Below are 16,287 nucleotides of genomic sequence, written 5' to 3'. Positions count from 1 at the left end.
CCAGGTTGGGGCTGGGGTGCCTCTTCACTCAAATGCAAAGTCCCCACAGAGTGAGCCCTGCAACTTCAGGGTGTAATGGGTGGTTAGGGTCACCGAGTAGTGTCTGTTCTTAAGAGTGAGTTGGTTTGCGGCTGCAGGTTTTCCCGTGTTTAGGTTTACCCAGTCTCCTGGCTGGACGGGGTGGAGGCCTGGGTTGCTGGATGCAGTCAGCATCTGGTTACTATATTCCGTGAGAGCTTTCATGGTTTCTCCCACCTGGAGGGCCTACTTGGGTTGTTCCATTTCAAGTCCATCCCTTCCCTTGGGCTTGGGGAATGGCTTTAGTATGAGTGAGTGAAAGTCGCTCAGTTGTGTCCGACTCTTTGTGACCCCAGGGACTATACAATCTATGGAATTCTCCAGGCCAGAATACTGGAGTGAGTAGGCTTCCCCTTCTCCAGGGGATCTTCCCAACCCAGGGATCGAACCCAGGTCTCCCACATGGCAGGCAAGTTCTTTACCAGCTGAGACACAGGGGAAGCCCCCTATCAGTTCAGTTCAGTTCAGTTCAGTCACTCAGTTGTGTCCAACTCTCCGCAACCCCATGAATCACGCAGCACGCCAGGCCTCCCTGTCCATCACCAACTCCCGGAGTTCACTCAAACTCATGCCCATCGAGTCGGTGATGCCATCCAGCCATCTCATTCTCGGTCGTCCCCTTCTTCTCCCGCCCCCACCTTTCCCAGCATCAGAGTCTTTTCCAGTGAGTCAACTTGTCGCATGAGGTGGCCAAAGTATTGCAGTTTCAGCTTTAGCATCAGTCCTTCCAATGAACACCCAGGACTGATCTCCTTTAGAATGGACTGGTTGGATCTCCTTGCAGTCCAAGGGACTCTCAAGAGTCTTCTCCAGCACCACAGTTCAAAAGCATCAATTTTTCGGCGATCAGCTTTCTTCACAGTCCAACTCTCAAATCCATACATGACCACGGGAAAAACCATAGCCTTGACTAGACGGACCTTGGTTGGCAAAGTAATGTCTCTGCTCTTTAATATACTATCGAGGTTGGTCATAACTTTCCTTCCATGGAGTAAGCGTCTTTTAATTTCATGGCTGCAATCAGCATCTGCAGTGATGTTGGAGCCCAAAAAAACAAACTCTGACACTGTTTCCACTGTTTTTCCATCTATTTCCCATGAAGTGATGGGACCAGATGCCGTGATCTTTGCTTTCTGAATGTTGAGCTTCAAGCCGACCTTTTCACTCTCCTCTTTCACTTTCATCAAGAGGCTTTTGAGTTCCTCTTCACTTTTTGCCATAAGGGTAGTGTCATCTGCATATCTGAGGTTATTGATATTTCTCCCAGCAATCTTGATTCCAGCTTGTGCTTCTTCCAGCCCAGCGTTCCTCATGATGTACTCTGCATATAAGTTAAATAAGCAAGGTGACAATATACAGCCTTGACGTACTCCTTTTCCTCTTTGGAACCAGTCTGTTGTTCCATGTACAGTTCTGACTGTTGCTTCCTGACCTGCATACAGGTTTCTCAAGAGGCAGGTCAGGTGGTCTGGTATTCCCATCTCTTTCAGAATGTTCCACACTTTATTGTGATCCACACAGTCAAAGGCTTTGGCATAGTCAATGAAGCAGAAATAGATGTTCTTCTGGAACTCTCTGGCTTTCTCCATGATCCAGCGGATGTTGGCAATTTGATCTCTGGTGCCTCTGCCTTTTCTAAAACCTGCTTGAACATCTGGGAGTTCACGGTTCACATATTGCTCTAGCCTGGCTTGGAGAATTTTGAGCATGACTTTACTAGTGTGTGAGATGAGTGCAATTGTCCGGTAGTTTGAGCATTCTTTGGCATTGCCTTTCTTTGGGATTGGAATGAAGACTGACCTTTTCCAGTCCTGTGGCCACTGCTGAGTTTTCCAAATTTGCTCCCCCTATACATGAGTTCAAATACACTTAACTGTAGCTATCCCTTGAACTAAAGTGGCACTGGGAGCAGGGTCATTGGAAGCAACTTTATTCAATTTTCTTGAGTTTCCTGACATAACTTGGCTAAGGCCCGTTTCAAGGTCTGATTGGGACTCTGCTTTCCCCAGTGATTGGGGTCTTGAGGCTGAGTGCAAGGTATATTTTATGATCAAAGCCCTTTGTCATTTGAGACACAAATTCTGAACCATTATCACTTTGTAGGGATCCTGGGAGCAAAAATCTAAGGATTATTTCTTGCAGTAATGCATTAGGCACTTCAGCTGCCATTTCAGTTCTAGCAGGCAATGCCTCTATCTACCCAGAAAACGTGTCTACTAGCACTAGGAGATACCTGAAATTGCTCGGGACTCTTGGCATGACAGTGAAATCAAACTTCCAGTGTTCTCCTGGATATGTCCTCCTGGGTCCTATGGACCTTATCTGGGAGCTTCTGGGGAGACTCGTGTTGGAGTTGTTTATTGTACAGATGAGGCACGTCTTATCTCTCCAACTGAGTATATTAATACTTTTCATGCCAGGAGTTACCATGACTTCAATTGATCAATTGTATAAGGCTTCCTTCCCATAGTGAATTCCTTGATGAGCCTCCCTGATGGCATGACACATGCAGTTTGGAAAAAGGACTATTGCCATGTTTATTAACTAGCCACCCATGGGCTCCTAGATCTATAATGAAGTTCCATGTTTGGGCTTTGTCTAATTCTTCCTTTGTATAGACTGGGTGGTAACTGAATGGACCTGGCCTCTTATATAAGAAGGTTAATTGCCAAGTTACTAGTTCAGGGGCGTGCTTCTTGCAGCTGCATCTGCCTTGGCCTTGTTGTTTCCCTTTATTAACTCTGCACCCCCTTTTGGTGACCCCTACAGTGAATCACTGCCACATTTTGGGGAAGCTGTACTGCTTCTAAGAGCTTCAGTATGCTTAAGCCGTGTTTCATCAGTCTGTTCTCTGCAGTAAATATATCTCTTTCTTTCCAGATAGTCCTGTGTGTGTGAAGGATAGCATGCAAATACTGGGAATCTGTGTAAACATTTAAGATCTTCCCTGTTCAAAGCTCTAAGGCTCTCTATCAGCTCCACTCTTTGGGCAGAAGTCTGTAGCAGTAGGTTTTGTGCCTCTGTGACTTGGGTCTGGGAGGTGACTGCATATCTCACCAGCCTTTTCCCTCTCTCTCATAAAATTCCTCCTGTCTGTGAACCACTCCTCTTTGGCATTTGGGAGAGGCTCACTTCCTAGGTTTGGGTGACTGGAATAGATCATGTCTATGATTTCTATATAGTCATGCTCCAGGGGCCCCATTTCTGTGGGTTGCAGGGTGGCAGAATGTAGTATGTGACAGGTTTTTATGGTAGCCACTGGGTTGTCTAAAAGCAGAGACTGAACTTGAATAGACCTTCTGGGACATAGCCGTTCTATTCCCTTAGAACTTACGAAAGTCGGAACCTGGTGTGGAGTCCGTATTAGTGATTGGCTGACCAAACTTTAACTTTTCGCTTCCTTTAGCAGGGTTGTAGCAGTTGCTAGCAGACTAGGAGGCCGTCCCTTAATGGTGTGCTCTAATTGTTTAGAGAAATAAGCAACCACCTTAGTAAGGTGTCCCAGTTTGTAAGCTAAAATACCTCAATGGCAATTCCCCTTCTCTTGTAAATGTAAAGGTGAAGGGTTTAGCTAAATCTGGGAGAGCCAGGGAAGTGGCCTAAAGTAATTGCTTTTATCACTTCTTAAAAGCCCCTTCACATTCTGAATCGCATTCTGAATCACATTCAAAAGGATCATCGTCCTTTCCTTTCAATTCTTCATATTGAGGACTAGCTATTAGACCATGGTTAGGGATCCAGTTGTGGGAAAATGTGGCCATCCTTGGGAAACCCCTTAGCAGTTTTCTAGTTTTAGGAGGAGTGAGGCTGCAGATGGCTTCTTTCCTTTCCTGGGGTGGGCTTCTCTGACCTGTGAGGATGAAGCCTAGGTAGGTCATCCTAGTTTGTGATATTTGATCATTTTCTTGGACAGCTATATCCTTTATCAGCTAGGTGGTTTAGGGTGGCTACAGTATTTTTTGTTGGAGGCCTCCTTCATAGGGCTCAGTTCAGTTCAGTTCAGTCTCTCAGTCGTGTCTGAATCTCTGCGACCCCATGAACCGCAGCATTCCAGGCCTCCCTGTCCATCACCAACTCCCGGAGTCCACCCAGACCCACGTCCATTGAGTCGGTGATGCCATCCAACCATGTTATCCTCTGTCCTACCCTTCTCCTCCTGCTCTCAATCTTTCCCAGCATCAGGGTCTTTTCAAATAAGTCAGCTCTTTGCATCATGTGGCCAAGTATTGGAGTTTCAGCTTCAACATCCGTCCTTCCAATGATCATTCAGGACTGATTTCCTTTAGGATGGACTGGTTGGATCTCCTTGAAGTCCAAGGGACTCTCAAGAGTCTTCTCCAACACCACAGTTCAAAAGCATCAATTCTTCAGCACTCAGCTTTCTTCACAGTCCAACTCTCACATCCATACATGACCACTGGAAAAACCATAGCCTTGACTAGACGGACCTTTGTTGACAACATAATGTCTCTGCTTTTTAATATGCTGTCTAGGTTGTTCATAACTTTTCTTCCAAGGAGTAAGTGTCTTTTAATTTCATGGCTGCAATCTCCATCTGCAGTGATTTTTGAGCCCAGAAAAATAAAGTCAGCCACTGTTTCCCCATCTATTTGCCATAAAGTGATGGGACCGGATGCCCATCGTAGGGCTGGTGGTTAGAATATCTTCTACATACCAGAGGAGGTTTCTTTAAAGTCTTCAGCTAAAGTTTCCCCAAAAATGGTGGGGCAGTTTTTTTTTCCCCTTTGGAGACTGGGAGCAGAACCATCCAGCAGTACTGTTTTTGGTTTGTTTGTTCGCTTTGGCTTTGCCATATGCCTTATGGGATCTAATTTCCCCAATCAAGGATTGAACCCAGGCCCTCGGCTGTGACAGCACAGAGTCCTAACCACTGGATCACCAGAGGATTCCCTTTTTGGGTGTTTTTTCTTTGTTAATTGAAATAGAGTTGATTTACAATATTGTGTTGGTTTCAGTTGTACAGCAAAGTGACTCAAGGCTTTCTTTGCAGATTATGTTCCATTATAGAGGATTATAAGATATTAGGTAATATTCCTTGTGCTATTAATGTATATATAACTCCTTATTGTTCATCTGTTTTATGTCTAATAATTTGTATCTGTTGATCCCATATTCCTCATTTGTTCCTCTCCCGACCCCTTTGGTAACCTTAAGTTTCTTTTCTATAAGTCAGCTGCTATTTTGTACATACATTCATTTATATTATTTTTTTTAGAGTCCACATATAAGTGATACCATATAGTATTTGTTTTTCTCTGACTTATTGCCTTGAGTAAGATATTCTCTAGATCAATTTATTTCGCTGCAAATAACAATATTTTATTCTTTTTTATAGCTGAGTTATATTCCATTGTGTGTGTGTGTGTGTGTGTGTGTGTGTGTGTTTATCTTCTTAATTCAGTCATCTGTTGAGGGACACTTGGATTGTTTCCATGTCTTGGCTATTTAAATAGTGCTGATATGAACATTGGGGTGCATGCATCTTTTCAAATTAAAATGTTTGTTTTTCCAGATATATATCTGGGAATGGAATTGCTGGATTGTATGGTAGCTCTATTTTCAGGTTTTAAAGGAATCTGCATACTGTTTTCCATAGTGGCTGCACCAATTTATATTCTCACCAACAGTGTAGGAAGTTTCCCTTTTCTCCACACCATCTCCAGCATTTATTATTTGTAGATTTTTTTTTATTATAGCCATTCTGAATGGTACAAGGTGAAATCTCATTTTTTAATTTGCATTTCTCTAATAATTAGCAATGTTGAACATCTTTTCCTGTGCCCGTTGGCCATCTGTATGTCTTCTTTGGAGAAATGTCTATTTAGGTCTTCTCCCATTTTTTGATTGGGTTGTTTTATTGATGTTGATTTATATGAGCTCTTTGTATATTTTGAGAATTAAGCCTTTATCAGTTGCTTCATTTGCAAATATTGAGTTGACCAAAAAGTTCGTTTGGACTTTTCATAAGATGGGAAGGAAACCCTGAATGAACTTTTTGGCCAACCCAATATTTTTCTCCCATTCTGTATGCTGTCTTTACATTTTGTTGATGGTTTCCTTTGCTGTGCAAACCTTTGAAGTTTAACTGGGTCCTATTTGCTCTCTGCCGATTGTTAGCAAGCTAGCAGGTGTGCACTCCTTGTGAGAAGAATCTAGGCTTCTCCAGACGTTCTACCTATCCCAGTAAATTTCCCAGCCATCAAAGGGGCTTGTCTCCTCTGCATAGGATGTCCAGTCTGTGGCTCGACACACTTGCCTCCCATGGTGAAGGTCCTCTTCTTTTCCTTTCAGATCCTTCCAGGGAGGGAAGTCCTGACCCTATACTTCTTTGCTGTCCTACCTGGTTATGTGGAAATATTTCTTGCCTATAATCTTTGGTTGTATAGAAGTTCTTCTGCCAGTTTCCAGTTAGTTTTATGTGAGAATTGTTCCACATGTAGATGTGTTTTTGATGGGTTTGTGGGGGGAGGTGAGCTCCATATTTTACTCTGCCAACTTGATCCATTCTTAGTCTCTAGTATGTTTTTGTTGTGTTTTTTGATCCTGCCACTCAAGAGAAGAAATTTCTTGTGACTCTAGAGCTGCTACTAAGTTGCTTCAGTCGTGTCTGACTCTGTGCGACCCACTGGGATTCCCCAGGCAAGAACACTGGAGTGTTCTCCAGGCAAGAACACTGGAGTGGGTTGCCATTTCCTTTTCCAATGCATGAAAGTGAAAAGTGAAAGTGAAGTCACTCAGTCACGTCCGACTCTTAGCGACCCCATGGACTGCAGCCCACCAAGCTCTCCCGTCCTTGCGATTCTCCAGGCAAGAACACTGGAGTGGGTTGCCATTTCCTTCTCCAAGGCATGAAAGTGGAAAGTGAAAGTGAAGTTGCTCAGTTGTGTCTGACACTTAGCGACCCCATGGACTACAGAGCTAGTGGAATACAAAAGAAGTCATCTTTTAAATCCAGTACAGAATACCAAGTCCTGGTGGACAATAGAGTAGCCATCAAGGTACAGGTATTAGGGACTACTGGATGTATACCCTCAGTGATTTCACTGACTGCCCTGACGCCCTGTACCATCCAGTATTCCTTATTGGATTTCTTTATAGGGAGAATGGAGGCTTCCCTGGTGGCTCAGATGGTAAAGAATCTGCCTGTGATGGAGGAGACCTGGGTTTGATCCCTGGGTCGGGAAGATCCCCTGGAAAAGGGAATGGCAACCCACTCCAATATTCTTGCCTGGAGAATCCCATGGACAGAGGAGCCTGGTGGGCTATAGTCCATGGGGCGACAAAGAGTCAGACACAACTGAGCGACTAACACTTGTCACTTGTAAATATAGGGAGAATGGAGGTATTACATGCTGATTGTCATGGTCTGATATGGCCCTGGTCACTTAGGCCCTGTATAACAGGGGCTATGCCCAACAAGGCCTCCTGAAGAAGAGGATACTGTTTCCTACTGGGACATGTATGCCCAGCTTTTAGATGGACTATCATGGCACTGGCTCCTACAGTTTCTCCCACCCATCCCTGGGCCCATTCCTCAGGGTTACTCTGGAAAGATCAACTTGCTCTGTCTGGAGGTATATTCTCAGCCGTTAACACTGTGATCTTATGCCCTTTTTCTAAGGGGACCCCAGATTCCAATTTGTCTCACTTTAGGTGGATAGTAGCCCCCAACCTATGTAAGATCTCTCTTCCTAGTAGGGTATAGAGCATTCAGGGACACACAGGAAGGAATGGATAAGTCTGTGTTCACCCAATTTACATTCAAATGATTCTGTGAATATCCATTCTTGGGCCTTCCCTGATACTCTCATAATTTTACAACTCTTGTGAATTGAGTTTGCATGATCTAGTGTTCAGAACTGAGTAAGTGGCACTGGTGTTGACTAAGAATTCAATAGCCTTCCACACTCTGTCTGAAATCAGTCAGGGCTCCTCAGGGTCAGCTGGAGTGGCAGCTTAGGCCCTGTCATCCTTTTTCTACTTGGACAGTCTGCCTTCCAGGGTAGTGACTGGGATGTGCAATTTCCATCCCCCTTCAGGCAGTCTCTCCTCCAATGTCCCTCCTGTTTAACCATGGTGCACTTATTGGGTCCCAGTTTCCTTGGCTTTCTATCTCTCCATGAGGCCTGGGGTCACTCACCAGAGAAGAGAGTCTCCATGGGCAGTTAGTCCAAATTCTCGTGCTGACTGACATTGGAGGGCAATAGCCAGTAGATGGGTCTCTGGGCCTTTTTATCCTCTGACTTTTTCTCCTCTGCTGCTGCTAAGTCACTTCAGTCGTGTCTGACTCTGTGTGACCCCATAGACGGCAGCCCACCAGGCTCCTCTGTCCCCGGGATTCTTCAAGCAAGAATACTGGAGTGGGTTGCCATTTCATTCTCCATTTCCTCTTCTATATCTTGTTTATTAAATACCCAGTAGGCAACCTTGGGAGAAGGCAATGGCAAGCCACTCCAGTACTCTTGCCTGGAGAATCCCAGGGACGGGGAAGCCTGGTGGGCTTCCGTCTATGCGGTCACACAGAGTCGGACACGACTGAAGTGACTTAGCAGTAGCAGCAGCAGGCAACCTTGACCAGGTGACAAGTAGGGATATCTGGTTCTATTTCCACTTTCTGAAATTTATGCCTAATGTTGAGGCACTTTGGGAGATGAGAAAGAGCACCTCAGGATTGCCTTTCCTTCCAAGGATTCAGTCATCAATAGCATAGATTCAGAGGCATCCCCTGAGGCTCTAGGAATGCCAAAGGGTTTTCTGTTGGCTCTGATCAATTTCCTTTATCTTATTCCACTTGATGGGTTTCTTTTCTGCTGCCTGGATTCTGTTTAGGATCATAATTATATAATGGGTCAGCCTCTGTCTTCCACCCCCTTCTCCTTTGTCTTGGTGGTCCCAATTGGGTCCATTATCTGGGAGCCCTTGATTCCCCTGATCTGAAAATAGCACCATGTGCATTGTTTCTGTTCTGTTCTCTTTCTCTGCTTCATCTCGGGTTTTTTAAAAGACCATGGCTTTTTCTTTCCTGTTAGGAGTACATTGAGGAGGCTCTGGATATTAGCCAGGTGAGGTCATGGATCTGAAAGATTCCCCTAATTAGATTCAGGAACCCCTCTGGACACTTGCCAACCCCTTTACTGTGAGTTTTCCAGTTATTTTTTTTTTTTGGCTTTTTTTACTTTATTTTTAGTTTTTTTACTTTTATTTTTTATGACAGAGTAGTATTCCATTGTATATGTGTACCACATTTTCTTTATCTGTTCCCTTGTTGATGAGCATTTTAGTTGTTTCCATGTTTTAGCTATTGTGAATAGTGCTGCTACAAACATAGGGGTGCACATATCTCTTAGAATTATAGTTTTGTTCTGGTATATTCCCAGGAGTGAGATTGCTGGATTATATGGTAATTCTATTTTTAGTTTTCTGAGGAAACTCCATAATGTTTTCCATAGTGACTGTACCAACTTATATTGCTACCAACAGTGTAGGAGGGTTCCCTTTTCTCCACACTCTCTCCAGCATTTGCTATTTGTAGTCATTTTAATGATGGCCATTCTGACTGGTATGAGGTGGTACCCAGTTTAAAATTGTCCCTCATTTATAGGTAAGTATAATCATTTTAATCTACATAAATTTTTGCTCTGTGTTTGGTATGGTTTGACAAAAATAAGTCATATAATATAGTACTTTTATCTTGCAAAGAATAGTGTGGCATTTTATTTTAAAGATTTTGTTAAGAAATTTACTTAGTTTGCTGCAGTTTAAGAATCCCCCTCCCCTCACGACATATAATTTATGCTAGACAAACAGAAAATAAAGAAATGAGTATCTCTTCTTTGCAAAATGGATAGCTCCACTTGTAGAAACTAAAGTATTTGGAGAGTTTGAAAGACTCTTTGATAAGTATAGTCACATGACTGGCAAGCAAAGGAGGAAATTTTAGCTTCTTTTTTACACATTGTTCCAAAAACATTCTTTGCTTCTCTAGAAGAAATTTTATACACAATTGGACCATATCATGGTCACATTAAGTTTTTTTTTTAAAGTTGCTGTAATGTACATTATCTCTATATTACTTATATGCCAAACTTTGAAATTTCCAAATATTGCCTTAAGATCAGTATTCATGGATAGCAGGTGCCTTGGACCCATGTGGTATTTTAGCATTATGGTTTAAATTTCAGTTTTTACAAACTTCTTTTCATGCAGTGAAAGCAGTTGTACATATTAATTCTCAGGGATCTCCTGTCAGTATTCACTGTATGCATTCTTTGTAAGAATGAGTATTACTATTTTATTATGTGACCTGCATGCATAAGCGCAGCATAGTTTATGTATTTCCACTTTTTTGAAATTATTATTTTAACATATTTATTTTCTAATAATTATGCATGTGACATTGTGTATATGTTACTTTATTTACATAACCTGTCTGTGGTCACACTGTCAGTGTATCCAAAGCCTTCCAAGGAAAATTAATGATTTCATCATTCTTTAGGCTATGCAACTGTGGATCCAATTTACAACATTAAGAAGGGAATTACATAATCATTAAAAAAAGAATGAATAATGCCATTTGTAGCAACATGGATGGCCTAGAGATTATCATACTTAATGAAATAAGTTAGAAAGAGAGACACCATATAATATCACTTATGTATGGAATCTAAAATATGACACAAATGAAGTTATTTACAAAATGAAAACAAACTCACAGACACAGTAAACAAGCTTATGGTTACCAAATGGGATGGGGTAGGTGAGGAATAAATTAGGATTTGGGGGTTAGCAGATACACACTGCTATATATAAAACAGATAAACAACAAGGTCCTACCATTATAGCACAGGGAACTATATTCAATATCCTATAATAAGACATAATGGAAAAGAACATGTGTGTGTATATATATGTGTGTGTGTGTGTGTGTATGTGTGTATACATATATATATATGTATAACTGCATCATTTTGCTAGACAGCAGAAACCACAGCATTGAGCAATATTGTAAATCAACTATACTTCAATTTAAAAAAAAGATAAAATCATTGACTAGAAAAAAAAGGGGGAACCTGAATATCTTGATAAGCAGACGTCATGGAATTTTCACCTACCTCTTACCTGGCTCCTCCAATGAGTACTGGCCTTAAGGAGGGGAGCCAATTTCCCAGATATGGGTTCCTTATTTTAGAGAGGGCAAAGTGGCCTGTTCTGAGGGAACTGTGCTTGTTTTGGCCTATCTAACGATGAAGATAATCACGATGGCATGATCACTCACCTGGAACCAGACATCTTGGAATGTTAAGTCAAGTGGGCCTTAGAGAGCATCACTATGAACAAAGCTAGTGGAGGTGATGGAATTCCAGTGGAGCTTTTTCAAATCCTGAAAGATGATGCTGTGAAAGTGCTGCACTCAATATGCCAGCAAATTTGGAAAACTCAGAGGTGGCCACAGGACTGGAAAAGGTCAGTCTTCATTCCAATCCCAAAGAAAGGGAATGCCAAAGAATGCTCAAACTACCGCACAATTGCGCTCATCTCACACGCTAGTAAAGTCATGCTCAAAATTCTCCAAGCCAGGCTTCGGCAATATGTGAACCATGAACTTCCAGATGTTCAAGCAGGTTTTAGAAAAGGCAGAGGATCGAGAGATCAAATTGCCAACATCCGCTGGATCATGGATAAAGCAAGAGAGTTCCAGAAAAACATCTATTTCTGCTTCATTGACTGTGCCAAAGCCTTTGACTGTGTGGATCACACTAAACTGTGGAACATTCTGAAGGAGATGGGAGTACCAGACCACCTGACCTGCCTCTTGAGAAACCTGTATGCAGGTCAGGAAGCAACAGTCAGAACTGGACATGGAACAACAGACTGGTTCCAAATAGGAAAAAGAGTACGTCAATGTTGTGTATTGTCACCCTACTTATTTAACTTATGTGCAGAGTACATCATGAGGAACACTGGGCTGGAAGAAGCACAAGCTGGAATCAAGATCGCTGGGAGAAATATCAATAACCTCAGATATGCAGATGACACCACTGTTATGGCAGAAGGTGAAGAGGAACTCAAAGGCCTCTTGATGAAAGTGAAAGAGGAGAGTGAAAAGGTCGGCTTGAAGCTCAACATTCAGAAAACAAAGATCATGGCATCTGGTCCCATCACTTCATGGGAAATAGATGGAAAAACAGTGGAAACAGTGTCAGACTTTATTTTTTTGGGCTCCAAAATCACTGCAGATGCTGATTGCAGCCAGGAAATTAAAAGACCCTTGCTCCTTGGAAGGAAAGTTATGACCAACCTAGATAGCATATTCAAAAGCAGAGACATTACTTTGCCAACCAAGGTCCGTCTAGTCAAGGCTATGGTTTTTCCCGTGGTCATGTATGGATGTGAGAGTTGGACTGTGAAGAAAGCTGAGCACTGAAGAATTGATGCTTTTGAACTGTGGTGCTGGAGAAGACTCTTGAGAGTCCTTTGGACTGCAAGGAGATCCAACCAGTCCATTCTAAAGGAGATCAATCCTGGGTGTTCATTGAAAGGACTGACACTAAGCTGAAACTGCAATACTTTGGCCACCTCATGCGACGAGTTGACTCACTGGAAAAGACTCTGATGCTGGGAGGGATTGGGTGCAGGAGGAAAAGCGGATGACAGAGAATGAGATGGCTGGATGGCATCTCCGACTTGATGGACATGAGTTTGAGTGAACTCAGGAAGCTGGTGATGGACAGGGAGGCCTGGCGTGCTGTGATTCATGGGGTCGCAAAGAGTCGGACACAACTGAGAGACTGAACTGAACTGAACTGAACTGAATGGCTCCCTGAAGGATGTTTTCAAAGGACTCCTTTATTTTTCTAAACTCTCCCAGGGAAGAGGCGTTTTACTGTAAAATATTTATCAGAAATATTCAGAGTTAAGTGTATAAGCCACTGATACCTGAAAGATAACCATTGGAACAAAAAATAGACAAACCAAAAGGCATGGGAAGAAAGGTAAAGAATGAGATGCTTTGAGGGAAAGGAGCTTTCTAAAGTTACTATATATTCCTGAGAATCTGGAGTATCATAGGAATGCCCAGAACTAGCTAATGCTAAAATATATATACCTGAAAGGCCCTAGTCTCTTACCTAAGGCTCACAGTTAGACTCTGTGCAAGCAAAAGTATAAGCAAAGTTGCAAACTGCATAAATGGTTGTAGAAGGCATGCTCCAACACAAACACATTTAGCCCATCTGCAAAGAATGGAGGTGATTTATACTTCTTATTTCAGGCATTAAGAAATCTCTGTCAAGTCACTAGCTGATCAATCAACTAATTGAACAGAGTCAGTGACCACTCATTACAAAGAACACATATCTTAAAAAGGGAGTTCAGAAAATTAATGAAGCAAACAAACAGAAACCACAAGAAGAAGCAAAAATAAGCCGTCAATGGGGGAAGAATTTGATTTCAAAGTTAACACATTATAATATTCAAAATGTATAGTTTTCAAGAAAAAATCATGAGGTATGCAATGAAAAAAAGTAGACAAAAAGGAGATTAATAGAAACTGTACAGGAGGAAGCCCAGATATTGGACATACTAAACATAGACCTTAAATCAGCCATTTAAATATTACCAAAGAGGTAAGGGAAACCATGTACAAAGAACTAAAGGAAACTGCGAATTGTGTTTCCCCAACTAAAGACTATCAACCAGATTTAGAAATTATTAAAATGAACAAAATAGAAATTCTGGAGTTGAAAAGTACAGTAACAGAAATAAAAAATACATTAGAGGGATTCCATAGGGGATTTGGGCGGGCCAAAGAAGAATTACCAGAAGACAGGTCAACTGAGATTATATAATCTGAGGAACAGAAAGTAAAAATAAATAAGGACAATGAGCAATGCCTAAGAGACTTGTGGAACATCATCAGTTATGAAATCATACGCATAATAAGAGTCTCAGAATAGAGAAAGGGGCAGAAAGAATAATTGAAATAATAAAGTTACAGTTTCCTCTCTGGCACGTGAGGAACTTAGAAGTTGTCATTCCATCCTGACAACAAATAAAAAGCTGAAAAAAATCAATAAATCTTGTTACATCAGCCAGAGAGGTGAGACCACAGAGAAAACTGCTCCCCAGCTAATTGGAAGGGCTGTTAGGTCAATACAGAGAATCAGAACTTAACAAACAGAAACCTCAGTGGGAACAAGTGCCATGGTAGGAAAATCTAAACTATGATTGAGAAATTTCTACGCAACTCATTGTGGAAAAGTCTGAGAGTTAAAAATTCTTTACATTTTGCGAATTTTACATCCAGGAGTGTTACCAGATTCTCACAGTTAAGACTGAAAAAAATCCCTTTGGGCTTCCTGCAGGGAGAGGAAAAAGTAATCACTTGACATATGCCAGAACATTCTGTCCTTAACAAAACCTGCCCTCAGGAGAAATTATATTATCAGAGCCTAATCCTCATTGCCAAATTCAGACTTAAATTGAAGAAAGTAGGGAAAACCACTAGACCATTCAGATATGACCTAAATCAAATGATTATACAGTAGAAGTGAGAAATAGATTTAAGGGACTAGATCTGATAGATAGAGTGCCTGATGAACTATGGACGGAGGTTCGTGACATTGTAGAGGAGACAGGGACCAAGACCATCCCCATGGAAAAGAAATGCAAAAAGGCAAAATGGCTGTCTAAGGAGGCCTTACAAATAGCTGTGAAAAGAAGAGAAGTGAAAAGGAAAGATATAAGCACCTGAATGCAGAGTTCCAAAGAACAGCAAGGACAGATAAGAAAGCCTTCCTCAGCGATCAATGCAAAGCAATAGAGGAAAACAACAGAATAGGAAAGACAAGAGATCTCTTCAAGAAAATTAGAGATACCAAGGGAACATTTCATGCAAGGATGGGCTCGATAAAGGACAGAAATGGTGTGGATGTAACAGAAGCAGAAGAACAGGTGGCAAAAATACACACAAGAACTGTACAAAAAAGATCTTCACGATGGTGTGATCACTGACCTAGAGCCAGACATCTTGGAATGTGAAGTCAAGTGGGCCTTAGAAAGCATCACTACGAACAAAGCTAGTGGAGGTGATGGAATTCCAGTTGAGCTATTTCAAATCCTGAAAGATGATGCTGTGAAAGTGCTGTACTCAATATGCCAGCACATTTGGAAAACTCAGCAGTGACCACAGGACTGGAAAAAGCCAGTCTTCATTCCAATCCCAAAGAAAGGCAATGCAAAGAATGCTCAAACTATCGCACAATTGCACTCATCTCACACGCTAGTAAAGTCTTGCTCAAAATTCTCCAAGCCAGGCTTCGGCAATACGTGAACCGTGAACTTCCAGAAGTTCAAGCTGGTTTTATAAAAGGCAGAGGAACCAGAGAACAAATTGCCAACATCGGCTGGATCATGGAAAAAGCAAGAGAGTTCCAGAAAAGCATCTATTTCTGCTTCATTGACTATGCCAAAGCCTTTGACTGTGTGGATCACAATAAACTGTGGAACATTCTGAAGGAGATGGGAATCCCCGACCACCTGACCTGCCTCTTGAGAAACCTGTATGCAGGTCAGGAAGCAACAGTTAGAACTGGACATGGAACAACAGACTGGTTCCAAAGAGGAAAAGGAGTACGTGAAGGTTGTATATTGTCACCCTGCTTATTTAACTTATGTGCAGAGTACATCATGAGGAACGCTGGGCTGGACGAAGCACAAGCTGGAATCAAGATTGCCGGGAGAAATATCAATAACTTCAGATATGCAGATGACACCACCCTTATGGCAGAAAGTGAAGAGGAACTCAAAGGCCTCTTGATGAAAGTGAAAGAGGAGATTGAAAAGGTTGGCTTGAAGCTCGACATTCAGAAAACAAAGATCATGGCATCTGGTCCCATCACTTCATGGGAATTAGATGGAAAAACAGTGGAAACAGTGTCAAACTTTATTTTTTTGGACTCCAAAATCACTGCAGATGCTGACTGCAGCTATGAAATTAAAAGGCGCTTACTCCTTGGAAGGAAAGTTATGACCAACCTAGATAGCATATTAAAAAGCAGAGACATTACTTTGCCAACAAAGATCCATCTAGTCAAGGCTATGGTTTTTCCAGTGGTCGTGTATGGATGAGAGAGTTGGACTGTGAAGAGAGCTGATCGCCGAAGAATTGATGCTTTTGAACTGTGGTGC

This window comes from Moschus berezovskii, chromosome Y (genome assembly GCF_049115385.1).
Source record: "Moschus berezovskii isolate FMDL1 chromosome Y, NW_MosBer_1.0, whole genome shotgun sequence".
NCBI classification, from domain to species: Eukaryota; Metazoa; Chordata; class Mammalia; order Artiodactyla; family Moschidae; genus Moschus; species Moschus berezovskii.
This window is presented reverse-complemented; position numbering follows the sequence as displayed.